The 18,237-nt window shown below is 46.3% G+C and overlaps 1 protein-coding gene across 1 annotated transcript in view; it reads right to left on the minus strand.

The window, feature by feature from the left end:
* Window positions 1-18,237, minus strand: part of KCNH8 (potassium voltage-gated channel subfamily H member 8) — a 915,601-nt gene that overhangs the window by 467,390 nt on the left and 429,974 nt on the right. The gene's annotated exons all lie outside the window — the stretch shown is intronic.

The raw sequence follows: 18,237 nt of genomic DNA on the forward strand, positions 1-18,237 counted from the left end.
CTAACGTGGGTGAAAGATTTTGTATAAACCCTGTGATTTGTTTGTAAATATTACTTTAATCAGCACTACTGAGTCACATTCTTACTTTTGTTCTATGTTATAAAATTCCCAGGTAATGTTTCAAAATGTTCAAAGGGCGAAGATATGTTATGTTCCCTACATCTTTAAATCTATACAGTTCCCTTATGGAATGTAGAACTAGGAAGGTGGAGTGTTCCAAGTGATCACAGGAGAGTTATCTACTGTTGAGGTACTGTGCAAAAGGATCTTTCTCCTACTTAACTACAATAATCTTCTAGAACAAGTGCCTTTCTTTTTATTTTCTGACAAACATGTGGATATTTCAGGACAGAGCCACGTCCCACATTTGCCTGGCCTGCACATGTCAAAACTTGCTCAAGCTGTAGCAGAATGACCAACTTAGCACCAATGTGTGGGGTGGGTGCTGAGGCTAGAACCAACATAGGTAACCCATCACACCACAGACATTGCACACTGTGGTGTAGACTCAATGGGCCTGATTCAGACCCTGGCGGCCGGTGACCGCCAGGGTCACCGGCCACGGGAGCACCGCCGACAGACCGGCGGTGCTCCAAAGGGCATTCTGACCGCGGCGGTTCTGCCGCGGCCAGAAAGGGTAAACCGGCGGTCTCCCGCCGGTTTACCGCTGCCCTTGGAATCCCCCATGGCGGCGCAGCTTGCTGCGCCGCCATGGGGGATTCTGACACCCCCTACCGCCATCCTGTTCCTGGCGGTTCGCCCGCCAGGAACAGGATGGCGGTAGGGGGTGCTGCGGGGCCCCTGGGGGCCCCTGCCGTGCCCATGCCAATGGCATGGGCACGGCAGGGGCCCCTGTAAGAGGGCCCTACTGTGTATTTCAGTGTCTGCCTAGCAGACACTGAAATACGCGACGGGTGCAAACTGCACCCGTCGCACATGCCCACTCCGCCGGCTCCATTCGGAGCCGGCTTCCTCGTGGGGAGGGGTTTCCCGCTGGGCTGGCGGGCTGCCTTCTGGCGGTCGCCCGCCAGCCCAGCGGGAAAGCCAGAATGGCCTCCGCGGTCTTTCGACCGCGGAGCGGCCATATGGCGGTTCCCTCCAGGCGGGCGGCGACCGCCGCCCGCCGGGGTCAAAATGACCCCCAATGACTTCTACCACCAGACCAGATGTCCATCATACTAAGGTCCAGAGCAAATAACACAATGAAAAGGAAGAGTTTGTGATATCTTTGCAAATAAGACATCCAACTGCAAAAGAGCGCATGTACACTACTTCACTCCTCATATAACAAACTGTTAAGCCATGTTTGTGAGTGTTTTTTAGCAGCAGTCTAGGTTGTCAGGTAGGCATGAGCATGCTAGTGATAGGTCCCTGAGGCGTTGGGACTGTTCCAACATTACAGCACCCCTCATGAAAGGAACCCTTCCGGATTGGTGCTGCTCTGAGTTGTGTTTATTCATTTTACATCCTCAGTCTTTGAGCTGTTCCGCTATACCACATTTTGTAGATGGTTGGTCTTTCATTGAGCATGCCAACCAGAATAATGTTACTCATCCACTTCCTGAGTTGCGTCATATAATTTCATTGGCTATGCATAGTGATGGGTTTTGCTAGGACCACATACTTCTGTTGGAAGGGGTACAGTCAGAGATGGCAAGTGATACAGATGACAACACAGGAAGAATGAATAGACAACCTGCAGCAAGAATATTACGCCAGGCCAACTGAAATAGGGAGAATCCTAACTAAACAAACATCAGGTTCTATTCTAGAACATAACATGCAAGTACTGCAGAGCAAATGTAAGAAGTGCAAAGCATGTAGATATACACATCCAATATACCACACATCTTCTTCTTCAAACAAACAATCCAAATGACATGATCCTTCAAAGATCATTGGCAGACTACGAGAGACAAAATAATAAACAGCAAAAAAAAAAAAACAGACAGAATTTACTGAACATTATATTTGAGTTAACTCAGCTCCTGGGAACCATGTTTATCTCCAACACTCTCCCACAAAACACCTTCCTGAATGCAGACCTCAATTCCCTTCTGGAACTAACTCTGAGGATCCATTACGCAAATCCCATTGAACCACACTGTGAGACCTCAATCAAATACCATATTTTCCATCCGATATTGTCACATCACTCTTGAAGAGCTTGACTACTCCATATGGCTTAGTAAATTTTCAGAACCCACGAGAACTTTAATTCTGACTCAATCACCAACACTTAAGCTCACATCCCATGTAGCATTTCTTCAATCAGAATTTTCCTTGTGTTTCTTTTTTAACTCTTTCTCTTTGACTCTTCGTGCATCCTCAGCAGACCCTCTGACGTAACCTTTTAACAAAATGGGAAGACGTTACAAGGGGAACAAAAAAGAACAAGCGCTCCCAACAGTACCCTTACATTGTAAACTTAGGTGCTCCCGGCCTTAGAGGATTCTTCCCTACCCCCAAAAATCTGTAAAAACAGATATACAAAATGCTAGGAAAAAGGACCTAGGCACTCTATAAACATAAAATAACCACTATATTAGTGAAACACAGTCCATCAGTAAGTAATCAGATTAATTATCCAAATGAAATTAGCAGTAATCCAGTATCCTCTTGTATGTCATGGTCAATTCCTCTTTAATGTAACGAAAAGCAGCATACAAATTCCATCCTTCAAAATAATGGAAAAAGAAGAACAACAGCCATGAAGAACAGCCAACACGTGTTTCGTCATGGGTGGTATATTCCCCTTGACTTTTTCAAGGCTCACTAAAAATTTCCAAAGCAATACTAATGCACCAAACCTAAGCGATGAACAACACTGCAGTACGTAGACAATTACTTTACTCAAAACATATAACCCACGAGTGTGTTCCGAACCCAAAGTTTCTCCATTAACTGTGGCCCGGCATTCCCGGTTCAAACATTCCCCGATGCTCGTTAGTCAAGGGGAATATACCACCCATGACGAAACACGTGTTGGCTGTTCTTCATGGCTGTTGTTCTTCTTTTTCCATTATTTTGAAGGATGGAATTTGTATGCTGCTTTTCGTTACATTAAAGAGGAATTGACCATGACATACAAGAGGATACTGGATTACTGCTAATTTCATTTGGATAATTAATCTGATTACTTACTGATGGACTGTGTTTCACTAATATAGTGGTTATTTTATGTTTATAGAGTGCCTAGGTCCTTTTTCCTAGCCTCTGACGTAACCTTTCCTCCAATTCATCCACCCTGGAACTAACTTGCTGTTAGGATTCCTGCCTCTGAATAACTCAAAGGGAGTTTTATCAATCCTCCGATGAGTTCACAGCCTATATGACTGCATTTGTCTTAATAGCTCTATCTTCCAGTCCATGCCTGACATCCTTGTCAACAGAATACCCCCATTCAATGTTAATTTTAACCTGTCTACAATTCCAGTGTGTTGGACTTTTTTGCTTATGCAGGGTCATCCCCAATCTTTTTTCCTCCTGCCTCCTATTTTTTCTGACCTATTGCTGTTGGCTTTTGAGCTCTGAGCACTTTACCACTGCTAACCAGTGCGAAAATGCATATGTAAAATTGTATGTAATTGGTTTATCCATGATTGGCATACTTGATTTACTAGTAAGTCCCTAGTAAAGTGCACTAGAGGTGCCAGGGCCTGTAAATCAAATGCTACTAGTTGGCCTGCAGCACTGGTTGTGCCACACACATAAGTAGCTCTGTAATCATGTCTCAGACCTGCCACTGCAGTGTCTGTGTGTGCAGTTTTAACTGTAAATTCGACTTGGCAAGTGTACCCACTTGCCAGGCCTAAACCTTCCCTTTTCTTACATGACAGACACCCCTAAGGTAGACCCTAGGTAGCCCCAAGGGCAGGGTGCAGCAGTGTATGGTTAAGGTAGGACATATAGGGCCTCATTACAACCTTGGCGGGCGGCTTCTGCCGGCCGCCATGGTGTAACCGCTGTGCGGCCGCACTCCCGCCGTGCCCATTCTGACATCCCTGCTGGGCCGGCGGGCGGAAACCGAGTTTCCGCCCGTCGGCCCAGCTGGGATGTTGGTCGTAACATGGGAGCCGGCTCCTAATGGAGCCGGTGGTGTTGCGGCCGTGCGACGGGTGCAGCTGCACCCGTTGCGCTTTTCACTGTCTGCTGTGCAGACAGTGGAAAGCAGTGTGGGGCTGTGCCTGGGGGCCCCTGCACTGCCCATGCCAAGTGCATGGGCAGTGCAGGGGCCCCCAGGGGCTCCGCGACTCCCCTTCCCGCCAGCCTTTCCATGGCGGTCTCTACCGCCATGGACTGGCTGGCGGGAAGAGGACTCATAATCCCTTGCCCTGGAGGATTAAAACCGCCGGGACAGCCATGGCGGGAAACCGCCGGTCCCGGCGGTGCGAAAATAGGCAAGATTGCACCGCCAGCCTGATGGCAGTGCAATCGCCAAAACAGCCCGGGCGGGCTTTGACCGCCAGGGTTGTAACGAGGCCCATAATAATGTGTTTATATGTCCTGACAGTGAAATATTGCTAAATTCATTTTTCACTGTTGCAAGGCCTGTCCCTCTCATAGGTTAACATGGGGGCTACCTTTAAATCTGATTAAAGTGTAACTTCCCTTTGGGAGCGGATGGACAATTTAAAAATACATCTTTTAGTAAAGTTGATTTTAAGATTGTGTGTTTGAAAATGCCACTTTTAGAAAGTGAGCATTTTCTTGCTTATACCATTTCTGTGACTCTGCCTGTTTGTGGATTCCCTGTCTGGGTCAGTCTGACAGTTGGGCTGGTTGCACCTCACACTAGACAGTGACACAAAGGGAGCTGGAGTGTAGTCTGCATTTCCTGATGAGCAATCTGTGCTAGGAGGGAAGGGAGGAGTGGTCACTAACACCTGAAAGGGCTGTGCCTGCCCTCACACAATGCTGTCTCCAACCCCCTGGGGAGTGTTTGGGGCCTGGCCTGGGCAAGGCAGGATTTCACATTCAAAAGAGACTTTACTTTGAAGTTGGCCAACTTCAAAGGAGAAATTGGGTATAAGGGCACCCAAAACCACAGACTTTGGAACACTTCTGGAAACAAAAGGAACCTCTGTCCGGAGAAGAGCTGAAGAGCTGAGGAGAAGTGCTGCCCTGCCTGTGACTGTGCTTCATGGAGCTATCCTGCAGTTGCTTCTTCTGCCAGAGTAAGAGGGCAAAGACTGGACTTTGTGTGCCTTCCATCTTGTGAAGAAATCTCCAAGGGCTTGATTTAGAGTTTGCCTCCTGTTGTTTGAAGTCTCAGGGACAGCAAAGACTTCTCTCTGCCAGCATCTGGAGTCTCTGGAGAGACTGCTGCTCTGACAAGTGGTGCCCTATCCAGTCCCTGGGCCCTTGAAAAGAAAGCTGGTGGAAATCCAAGGAAATTGACTTCGGACGACTTTGGACCGACGCCGCTGCTGAATCCGGTGACGCCGCCTGCAACCGACTCCGTGATCTTCACTGGAACGCGACGACCTTCGCAGGCCCGATGCCGCTGCAGCCCCGCTGAAGTCCGCGACTCCGTGGAAGTCGCTGCACCACGTCGTGACCGATGCCGCTCGAAGTGCGCGGATTCAACGTTTCGCACAGACGCCGCGATCCCCGACTTCACGCATCTACTTGTTTTCACTCTTCACCAAAGGTACTGTACTTGGGGGTCTACGCTACTCTGTGTCTGGCGCCGCTGGTGTCGGCTTGTTGGGAACAACTCCGTCACGACGCCATGTTAACACCTCATCGAAGCATTTTGTGTTTCTAAGCGCTATTTTGAGTTTAATCTTTGAAAATTCATAACTTGACTTGTGTATGTTGGATTTTTGTTGTTTTGGTCTTGTTTTGTTTAGATGAATATTTCCTATTTTTCTAAACTGGTGTTGTGTCATTTTGTAGTGTTTTCATTAAGTTACTGTTTGTGTTGGTACAAATACTTTACACCTTGCACTCTGAAGTTAAGTCTACTGCTCTGCCAAGCTACCAAGGCGGTAAGCAGGGGTTAGCTGAGGGTGATTCTCTTTTACCCTGACTAGAGTGAGGATCATTGCTTGAACAGGGGGTAACCTGACTGTCAACCAAAGACCCCATTTCTATCACAGTGCATTGAGGGTGACACAGTGCCCCATTCCTGTGGTCAACCCCACACTCCTTGCAAAATGCTTCCATCTCTCTAGAACATTATTGTGCACCATTATCAGTTAGCACAAGCTTGGAATATGCTTCTCTATAAATAATCTCTTGGAAGAAGTAGTATCATGTACCCACCGAACCTACTGCGCATATGATATAAAGCCTACCAAAACAAAAATGGGCAAAAATGATGGTAACGTCGCCTCCCCTAACAATGGTCCTACCAGGCCTAAAGCAACCTCCTCTCAAACAATTCTTAGTACTTTTCTGCAGGGGGTAAAAGTCTTCAGTACATTATCTCTTTTGAACAACCATAACATTCCCTTACCCCTCTCTCTACCCCAAAATCTAACCCTGGTCACTAAAAGCCTAATCACAATCTTTCTGTTTTGACCATGCCAGGGTGTCCCTCGTGATCCATTTCATATATATGGTTTCTCAACATCTTGGGAGGAACAAGATTATAACCTCTGAAAATTAAATAATTCCTCTCTGAATGATCATCTTAGACCATCCAGAAACTTTAAGCTTTCAATGAACTGACTGTGTCCTGAAGCACAACATCACTACTCACCCTAGTTTTCCAAAACTCTTCTGAAATCGTCTCCTACCTTTTCTTTTTCACAGAGTTCCTCAACCATAAACTCATAATTTCCTTCTTCCAAGCCCAACTACAATAAGTTAGCAGCTGCATGGCTGTGATCTCCCGGCCGGCAATTACCACAAAGGTGTACTCATTGAGGCTGATAAAGAACCTTCTGATCCACACAGATACAGCACTCAGGCCTCTTTTATCAAAAGTCTCATGTAAAGCCTTGTGATCAGATTGTACCATGAACACATCTCCATTAAGAAAGTTTGTGGATTTATTGATCTCACTGTGCCCTGCCATGGCCTCCCTCTCAATTTTCAGAATAGGTAAATTTCACCCCCTTCAAGGCCCTTGAAGCAAATTAAATCATCTGCTCCATTCCACTATGTAAGTGAACCAGCACATAACCTAATCCCTTTCCACTCGCATTGGAGATAGTTACACACTCCTTGCCTGGGACAAACACTTTAAGAAAAGGCACCCTTTTCAAATCTCCCTTAACATGTTGAAAACTGTTACAAAGTGAGACTCTAATTGGCAGAGGGATGCACCCTGTCCAAGTAGGGGCCACAATCCCATTTAGGGTAAGTCAAACACACACCCTGAATTAACCTGTGCTCCCACTCTGGTGCTTGGTACAGAGCAGTCACGCTTAACCATAGATGCAATATGTGAAGTATTTGTGCAGCACTTACATTACAGTAACACAGTGAAAGAAACACAAAACAACTCCACACCAGTTTAGAAAAATAGGTAATATTTTTTCGTGGATCCCCAGGTTGACACCAGAAAAATGGTATTGTTGTAACATTTTGCATACTAGCCAAAAGGTACTCCACAGCCCACCTCTTTCAACAATGCCCACAAATCACCTTGTCCCTGATGACCCACAGTGACACTTTACCAGTCTCTTTTCCTAAAGACTACTATGTGTGGTATATACAACAATGAAGTCACAAGGTTGCACCAGACCTCTTGATTATTCCTCTAACAGTGATGACAAAAGTCCCTTGAAACAGCACCCAGTCACTACCCATCTCTCCTGTAGTTATTAGTAGGCTTTGTAAACTTCCCAAAAATACTCTTACATGAAACCTGAAATTTATCTGGGCTTGTCACCGCAGCCACTTCCAGTGCAGGCAGCCAAAAAGTTGAGCAAACAACTAGCAAGAAGTGTGGTGTGCCTGGTGTCTATATCAGAAAATTCAATACTGAATGTGTGCAGGCAGATACTTTGAAAAGCATCACAGCTCGATAAACTTGTCACTCCGTTCAAGGCGAGGCACATTAGATGGAGGCGTGACCCCAACTGCTCACATTTGTTCACCTCTCTCATACCCCAAAAAGATAATACCTCAGAATTTGTGCTCTTCTCTCCCCCCTCATACTCCAATCAACCACCATACTAGCCTGCACCTCTCTGCTGCTTACTTTCATGCACGTGTGCCACATCACGTCACGATTCAGACGCTCTAGAAATTAAGGTCCTTCTGTGGCTCTACACTTGTCTTACAAACTACAATCATATTCTTCTGTGGTTAGTGGTACGACCAGAAAGTACCACTGAATCACATTGTTCCTAAGGTCCAACTCCATCTTATGTAGGCCCCGGCTCCATCTTAGTTCATGGAGACCGGCATCTTTCTTAACTTAGACAATGGAAGCCGCCATATTTCATGATTCATTGATATGTCTGCCTTATAACGCAGATGACACCAGACCTTATCTTTCTAGGAACTGTCATCACGTCAAGTTCTTTGATCAATGTCACAGGGCCTGATTTAAATATTTGCGGATGAGTTACTCCGTAACAACAGTGATGGCTATCCCATCCACCCAAATCTAAATCCTATTATATCCTATGGGATTTAGATTTTGGCAGACGGGATATCCTCCACCATTGTGATGGAGTAGACACAATATCTAATGCTACATTCATCTGGGGCAGATGTCTACTCCTCAACACGTCATGATCAAATGAGGACACATACAGACTTATAACCAAAATAATGTAGTCTGTATTGATGTCCTTTTGCCTTATATGTTCATAAGGAAACGCCTGGGATGCATAACTTGATGCACGTAATCTATGTCAGACATTCCTAAACTTAAGTCACAAATTCCAACTTCTGATAATATTTAGTATATAAGGACTGCCACTTGTCATGAGAGGTCCTTCGCCCAGATTATTGCCCAAAATTCTGCCAGAGACAGTTTTCCTGCTGCCAGCACACTTCACACTTTGCAGATGATGCATCTCACCTGAAGACTGAAGCCGATAAAGTCAAGTCCTGGAGTAAAACTGACTGAGTGCTACCGCAGTGGGTGTTTGCCCTTCGCGGGGAACACTGTCTTCACACCTCCACTGATAAAGACAGCATTTGCTGCTAACAAGATATGCAGTATGTCTTTTCTCCCTAAGAGACTCTAGACTGCAAGTTACTCTGCCGTTCATGTTCTCATAGTATAGCGCTTAGATTCTAGAAAATATTTTAGATTACATTTTTTAAATGTTGGAAATGTTCATTCTAGATTTTGTTATTTATAAAGTGTCTTGTTGCTGTTTTATGAAATTCTGTGTAACTGTTTGGATGTACGGAGAAACAGATTGTTCCTGCAGTGATAATGACTTTAAGTGAAAAGTGTTCATTCTTCTTAGTACAGTGTACGTAATACTGTGAATAATTAAATAAAGTTTGTTGCTGTTTCCACTGTGCCCCTGATCTGTTTAAGGGATTGTTAGTAATCGAAAAGCAATCCTTCTTGTCAGTTCCACATTGAATAGTGTCTTGCTGGGCTGCAATAACTTGTCTTCCACATTCATCGCTCATGCATTGAACTAAGCTGACCCATGTTACCTGGCCACACCTGACTCCAGCCCTGTCCAATCATATGGAATCATCTCTAAACTTCAAAGGAGGAGTATTCCATCCTCAGGGACAAGTCTGGGAGAATATGTGCAGGGGCTCTTGGTGAACTCTGGGGGGCTTGAGAGGGAGGGAGATGAGAATTCCCTCAAGAGAGCCACTAAAGCATGGTGGAGAAATGAGAGGATCTGGGAGATGGACCTGTCCTCTGTGGACAGCCCTCTCCCTCCAACTTGAAAACTCCCTTCAAACATTATGGCAACTGCTTGCAAACACCAGTGGCCGATTGTAAAGCATGTATAGGAGTAAAATATGCGACCCCTTGTCATCATTTATACATGCTTGTGTTGGCAAACAGTGATGCCAGTGATGGCCGGCCCTCATTTTTCATTAATATTTTTTATTATGAAATATATATGTATGGAGGACCCTCCATCGGTCCAAGTCCCTGAACTTAAATTTACCTGTGGAAGTCAGCAGGTAATTCCCCTGGGTGCACCTAGCACATCTTAACTATAAACCACCTGCCACCAGTCAGAACTTGAATAGGGTCAAGGGAATGTCTACCCTCTTAGGACAAACTTTGGCGAGATCTGTGGGGGCCTTCCATCTCAGGGTTCTCCCAAAAAAGAGTGAGGTTGAAGGGTCGCTTGGTATTAGGGGCCTCACAAAACTTCTTGATAATAGAAAGTCAAGGGGAACAATATGGGCCTTAGTTTAAGCGGGAGGGATAGTGGTGACATTTTTCTGGTGCTTGACCTCTGTTCCCACAAACTCCTTCTGTGCGTCACAATAGAATTTCCCAGAGACTCAAGCATTGCCACGGTCCCCTCAGGCTCTCTTGGAGTCTTACACATCCTCTGTTTAGCCTTTTCACTGATCAACCTAACCACACACTTCCTGTGCTAGGCGCTTCTTAAGGTTACCCCGCTAGCCGTGCATCACTCAATCTGGGCTAGATTTAACAAGGTTTTGCACTGTCCTTGTATCATGCAAAAGGGCGCAAGGGTGACCTAAAACCTAAGTGAGATTTCTCAAGCCACGAAAGGCCACCTTGGGTGGAGCATGGGTGTCCTTTCCTGCACAAAAACAATCCTGCCTACAACGCAGGCACCCTTGCACCATGGCACAAGGGTACCTGGGTTGGCGCTAGGCAGCCAAAAGCGAGCCAGCATAAGGGAAGTACAGGGATGCACCTTATAATGTTAAATACAGCACGTTCCTGCCCTTTCACGCAGCGCAGCACGGTGGCTTACTGCGTTGCATGAAAACTTGATGAATATGGGCCTCTATGTCCTAGGCCCTCACAAAGAAGTCTCCCTACATTCCTGCCTATGTTTCTCAGCAGCACTTGTTTCTTCACTAAGTCAGGGTCTCCCAAAGCCTGACTGAACGTCTGTGCTACAAGCTCCAAACCTGGAGCCAGCTGCTCGATTTCACGCTCACAGGGTTTTCCTCCATTAGCTTTCCTTGGGGGAGCAGCGCCTAGTGAGTGCTGGAGAATGTTCGAAGTCTCGAAGCGCTGTGAGGAGGACATCGAGCTGCTGTCCCTTTGGGAACGGGAGCACGAAATATTCAATGCAAGCCCACCGAAGAGGCAAAAAGAGCTAGAGGGCGGGAAACAATGAAAAACGATTAAAAAAACATATGATGACGACATCAGCACTAATAGTAATACTTATGATGATACAAATTTGAAATATCAAAAATAAGAAAAAGGAAAAGGAAATATAAAAAACAAGAATTTTTTTCAGGGGAAAAATTCATGGGGACTTTGTGCCTCAGAAATGATTTAAAACATCCGCTCGACTGGTTGAATATGTTGGTTTCCTTGCAAGAGACACCCCCACTTCACCCCATAAACTTATGTGCATTTTTCCCTGCTGACTAATATTTGCTAAATTGCACATTTGTTTAAAAAAAGGGTTTTCTTAGTACTGTTTTTCTCACGTCGTACCTTCACCCCTTTCCCCGAGGGTTGGGGGGGCGGGGGAGGGGGTTGGTCTTGAGAAAAAAAATTAAATGGATAGTTTTCGGCCCGGGCGGGGGGGGCAGTTCTATATAGCGCTCTATGCGCTTGTTCACCAGTTTTATTAGATGAATAGTGCTGTGACGTCACACGGCCCATTCTCTTGCGCGCACGTCAAATAAAGGCGCTTTGTCTCAGCGACTGAACAGCAAGCAGCTGAGTGACCATAGCCCCCCCTGATGAGGCCTGTGCCCCCACTTCACATCCTCTCTGCGTCCATCAGCAGCCCGTGCACAGAGGCCGCCCTGCACGGCTGTGCAAACCCGGGAGAGCGCGCACCTGCCCCCGACCAGCTCTAGTTTCTGGAAGGAAAACAAGGCTCTGTTTACCAGGCGCTGTGCGCAGAGCCCCGGGGCCGAGGAACAAAAGCCCGGTGCGCGCTCCTGAAAGGGCCACCTACCCACGGCGGGCGGCCCTCGGGGGCGCTGCACAAAGGGCGCCCGGTGCACCTGGCCACGTGCTTTGTCTAGCCAGCATTCACAGAAGGCGCTTTGAGTCCGCCGGTGCACCCGTCCATCGTCTCCTCCACAACCATTGCGCACAGGCAATGACAAGCACTGATAATCCTGCATTCAAACAATTATTGACTTTGGAACGAATGAGAGCCTATCTGCCAAGCGGCTTCGTGTCACGTGGGACACCTTCATCCACTCCATAGAGTCATAACACGTAGGGCCAGATGTACGAATGTCCTGAATTGCGACTCCCAAATTGCGAGTCGCAATTCAGGATGCAGGATGGTGTCCCTGACACCATCTGCGACTCGCAAGGGGGTTGCAAAGGCCCACCTCATTAAATATTCATGGGGTAGGTCGCAATTTGCGACCCCCTTGCGACTCGCAGCACTCACAGGGATGGTGGCCTGCTGGAGCCAGCAGACCACCATGTCTGTGACTGCTTTTAAATAAAGCAGTTTTTTTTTGTAATGCAGCCCGTTTCCTTAAAGGAAAACGAGATGCATTTCAAAATGAAAAAAATGAAACGTTTTTGCTTCATTTTTTCAGAGCAGGCAGTGGTCCATCGGACTGGGGACCCCTTCCCTTTTGCAAATGGGTTACCCCCAGTGTGACACTGGTGGTAACTGCAATTGCTTTGCGACCGCGTTCGCGGTCACAAAGCAATGCAGCATCCCGCTGTGACTCACAATTAGGAAGGGGAACACCCCTTCCTAATTGTGACTCGCAGACCCGTTTTGCGAGTCGGTAACCAGGTTACTGACTTGCAAAACAGGAATTGGGCATCGCGATGTAGGTTTTGCACGTCGCAAACAGCAAAATTAGCTGTTTGCGACATGAAAAACCTTTCCTACATCTGGCCCATAGTGCTTAATTTGAACCGGTGCTTGCAGGTGGAGGGCACCCTACTTATTTTTCGAACCAGCACTTAAGTCTCAGCATCAGACATTTTCCGAGAAAAACAGAGGGATAATCAAACAAAGCAAAAAGGCGCCTTTCAAAAATCCTTTGTTATACTTTGGTAAATGCTTTACGTGTGTCCCTCCTTGGGGCGGTTTTGTTACCACCTTGGACACTGACCCTTATACATGGATAATTACACTATTCCCAATATGTTTGACTGAGAGCTAAATTCTTTTTCTTTTTGTGTCTCTCCCTCGCACTCATGCGGGCCGTGGCGCTTTGAATCGGCTCGCTTATGTTAACTGTTTTTCTTTTCATTTTTAATTTAAGTGGCAAGAAAAGTCCATTTAGGAATTTACAACTCCGATAGTTCTAACTCGAGCAAACACGAGACTCATTGCATTGCAAATGCTTGTTTTCTTTACTCCCTCGTCCCACTCTTTCGTCTTTCCTCGCCTCCTCTCTGATTCCTTCTTCTTTCCTGTCTGTCTTCTGTCAGACTTTGCCGTATGTTCCTGCTACTTTTGTGGTTTTGTGACCCTAATTTCTCTGTTTACCTGTCTTTCCCCTGTCGCCGCCGACCCTGTTTTTTCAGTTTCTGTTTTTTCTTTGAATTATGTTAAGTTGCAATGCAGGTAGCCCCTGACCTCCTGGTCTTGTGCACCACTCCCCCTGCTGCCTTCTCCACGTGTTGTTTCTTCGAAAGCTCGTCTGTGTACGTCCGTGCCTGGACCGTGTCCAGTACCAGGAACCTTGGCTCTTTGACCATCTGAAGATAGAGAAGCACTAGATCTGTGCTAGGTAGTTATGGTAACCCCTGATCTATGAAAGATTTGTTGTAGGGCCGAACCTAGGGGCATGAAGACCTCCATTGAGGAGTGTTAACCCACAGTGACAAATTTGTGAGTTTCCACAACACTTTCATGCGCTGTCCCACACTAGCTACCGTCAGAGATTTACATGGTCATTTAGACTCTGATTGCCGTTCCGCAAGCCCCAAAAGTCAACGGAGGTCTGACTGCGCAGTCCCCTTAGTCAATTCAATTCAATTCAACTCAAATGTTATTTAACATTTGGAACTTGGATGAGATGTACATAAAACAATATATCAAAAAATATAAACCATGTTGACATACATTTGAAAGACATTTAAATCAATTAAAACACTTTATGACAATTGACTTCATTCTTAAGAGGGAATGGAAATTGAAGAGCCTCTGCTACCTTCCTAATATTGCATTTTAAAAATATCAGCCTTAAAATATGATGGCGAGGAAAGTGCGTTGTAGGACAAATAAATAATACATGACTAAATTCCTGAATACCCATATTGCACCGTTTACCCTTATCTTTGGAATTAGACCAATTCTCTGTTAACAAATTTAGAAGAATTAGATTCATGCATAATAATATCTATAATAATGACAGATTCCATGCTCTCGGTTCCACGACAGATACTGCTGAGCTTCTCGTAACTGTCAGGAGGCGGCTATCATCTCACATTTTCTCTTTAACTCGCAGTATTTTACACCTAACTGGTGACTTGTAATACTGGATGAATACTTTAAATTTTTTAAATTTTAATATGGGAGAAAGAGCCCAGCAATTCTGTCTTTAGGTCAAATTGATTAAATGTGTAGTTAAAATCTCTAAAGAATGAACATTTAGGGGGTCATTATGAGTTTGGCGGGTGGAAAAGGCTGCCCGCCAAACTCCTGCGGTCAAGTTGCCGCCAGTGTGGCTGCTTTCCCGGGGGCCCCATTACAAGTTACATGCTGGGTCAGCAGGCAGAAACAGTGTTTCTGCCCGCTGGCCCCATGGGGAATAGCCCACAACATTGACGCCGGCTCATAATTGAGCCGTCGGCAATGATGCGGTGCATAGGGTGCAACAGCACCAGTAATGCTTTTCACTGTCTACGCTGTCCATGGGGGACCCCTCACTGCCAATGTCAAGTGCATGGGCAGTGCAGGGGCCCTCATGGGGCCCCCTGCACACCGTCTCCACCAGCTTTTACATGGCAGTGCAACAGCCATGTAAAAGCTGGCGGAGGGGGTGGTCGTAATCACCAGGGTGGCGCTGCATGCAGCGCTGCCCTGGCAGATTAGGACCGCCCGCGGATTAGGACCGCCCGCACTGCCACTCCCTCCAGTCCAGGGAAACTAGCGGTGCTGGCAGCCCGACCGCGGACGAAACGACACGGTCATAATGTGGCAGTCTGACCGCCGCCAAAGTGGTCAGATCACCACTTTGGCGGCGGTCAGACTGCCACTGCGGTCCTGGCTGTCTGAAGACCGACAGGGTCGTAAATAGGGCCTTAGTATGGAATCAAAGATTTTTAAGCGCAGAAATCCCAGTGAATTCTCGTTACCCTTCATGAGCTGATATCCCCACCGGATCACACTAGACAAGCCATGCCAAATTCTAATCTTAGAGCAGGTACAGAGGCAGAAAAATGTAAATTACATAGTTTACACAAAATCTGGCCTTTCATCTTCTCTAAGAAATCCCACTTTGTCATGTTGATTGAGTCCATGGCATACATTAAAGTCAGGAAAATTCTTACCTTATATACTGATAGCAAATGTAAAAAATGCCTATAACTCACTGCATTATATAGTGCTCTTAAACCGTTAGCATGTGCCTCCTTAGTCCTGTCAAAGGCAGGAGTAAATCCCTATCTAGAGTGGAAATGGGACAGTAACGTCCCTAAATTGTTTTCTGGTGAAGTAGCCAACAATGGACGATTTAAGTTGATACAATTTTGCTTCCTCCATAGTGCAGATTTGACGCCACAGCGCTTGCATAGGGCTTATCCGACGCAACCGGTGGGTTGTGCTAGGCGTGGTGCAATCCTCTCAGATTTTGGACATGTTGCGCAGGATTGTGCAAAGTTATAGACCTTTTTGGGTGAGGTACTTCATGAGGTGCGCAGAGTGATATAGGTGAATGTAGAACTTACAACCCGACACTGCCTGCTGGGACTGCTGCCTCTTCTCAAGAAGGGAAAAAAATCCAGATTCGCTGAACTGGGCTTAGTACTGGCACAATGGTGTATAGCCAGAGGATGATGCAGCCCTGGGACTGGGTTAGATGGATCGGTGACCCTCCAACACTCCCACTCTCCAACTCTCTCAATTGCTAGTGGATCCACTTAAGAATCACAAATAGCTCAGCTGTTCACATTATTCCCTCATGTAGCGCCTGGAAGTAGGTGGATGCCTGGTGTTGATCTGTTCCTCTTGTTTCCGTGCCCTCACCTGGAAGCTCGTGTTTCACGCCTACCACACCAATAATGCGTAAGTACTTGATAATGCAATACTGCACTACTTTGTTGAGTATGGTCTTGAAAACTGAATAAACACATTTTTTTAAAAATGGTTTCTGTTGTGTAGGGGAAGGGTTCTCCATGGATAAAAATATTTTCCACATGGACAAAGAGGAGTATAAAACTTTCAGACTAAGAATACACTTCTGCAAACTATTTTTTGCACATCCCTATATGTACAGTTATCTTTATACATGTGAAAATGCTTTTGCATGTAAGTAACCAGGAATCTACAAAGAATCCCACCACTACTCCTGAGGAATTGTGATCGTGGAAGCTTCCCAGGTGTGCACTTCTTATTCTCTCTGTAAATTTCCAAAAACTCAGAAACATTTTGCAAGCCTAGGGAGAACCCCAACCGAGTACATATCTGGCTTTCTTGAAAATCACACCAGAAGTGTCATCTACTTGTGCATGTTTTTCATTAGTACTATGTCACTTTCTCTGGATCCAGCACATAAGCAATGTTTTAGCTCCAATAACTGCCCATAGAGAGGAGACCAGTATTCATAATACTGTATTGGCTGGGTATGGTGTGTCACTGGAAGTCCCAAAGAGCATCTGGCCTTTATCAGTGCACAGTGGTGTTCTGTCCCACAGTGCTAATCAGTGCTGAATAAAACTGCATTAACACCTGAATCCAGAGGTGAACAAGCGATGGAGCTCACGCAGGGCTGGCTCAAAGTGGTGCTCAGTAGTAATATGTGTATTGTCTTCAAACAGGGGCGGCCCCTCCATTAGGGTGGAGGGGCGTCACCCCCCGCCAGCAGCGGCAGCTGCAAATCTTATACAAAAGAAGATAATAAACTGTGTTTATTATCATTTTTTGGTAAAAGAGGTGGGGCCACAGGCTGTGACCAGCACTCCCCCTCAGTGTGGAAGTATGTTTGGCCGGCCGTCTCGGACCGGCCAAACACACATGCGCAGTAGGCTCTCTCCAGCCCAGCAACACAGTTGCAGGGCTGGAGAGAGCATGCACAGGCTCCCAGTCTGCCTCAGAGCGCCCTGGCTGGGCGCTCCCAGACAATCCTGACGCTGCTTTGAGCAGCGTCAGGATTGGCCGCAGGGCAGGCTGGGAGCCTGTGCCTGCAGCGGAGGAGCAAATGCAGCTGTGCGGCGGTGGCGATGGAGGTAAGTGTTTTTTAAAAATGTAATTTAATTTGTATTTACCCCTACCCTCACCGCGTGCCACCCTGCCCCTTCTGCTTGCTGCGAGCAGCGACCGTCTTCAAAGCACTACCCGGGATGGGTCCACCTTCATTACGGCAGAAACTGAAATGCTATACATCGGGAAGATGCCTTAGTTCGAGCATGGCAAATCTGCTCACAATAAAGAAGCTCTATAAGGCTAGACATGGTGATCTTGCCTTCACTGTTAAGGTGGCACAGACATGGAATATGCTGCCCGCCTACCTCAGGCCAACTTCTGATCTTCCCTCTTTAAGAAGGATGTTAAAAACCTGGCTTTTCCCAAAGTAGGTGCTGGAATTAGCTCTTGGTTATCTGTTCTTGCGGTTAAAGATCTTCCGCCTCGCAGTTGTATTTTTCTATAATTGAGCTCAGCACCATGATGCCTGTTCTGGTGAAAGGTTGCTCTTTATAAAAAGTTTTTTAAATAAATAATATAAAAATAATGAATGAAGGACTTAATACTTGATAATGTGAGGCAAAACAATTCTGGTGACTTTGGAAAGTCAGGACACGACTGCCTTACCGCAGGGGATGGGAAAGTTTGCGCACCGCAGGTAGATGTGGGAGCAACTACAGTACAGAGATGACTTCAGCAGCCTTTTGCTCTGTATCACCATGTTTAGCCCCCTCTGCATCTGCCGATGTCTACGTCATATAAGCAGTGCGCATAACGCAGCGCCTTGAAACCGTCACAGGTGATTTGTTGTGCTTTATAAATCCTTGATTGATTGATAACT

Source organism: Pleurodeles waltl, chromosome 10 (assembly GCF_031143425.1).
Source record: "Pleurodeles waltl isolate 20211129_DDA chromosome 10, aPleWal1.hap1.20221129, whole genome shotgun sequence".
In the NCBI taxonomy this organism is placed as follows: domain Eukaryota; kingdom Metazoa; phylum Chordata; class Amphibia; order Caudata; family Salamandridae; genus Pleurodeles; species Pleurodeles waltl.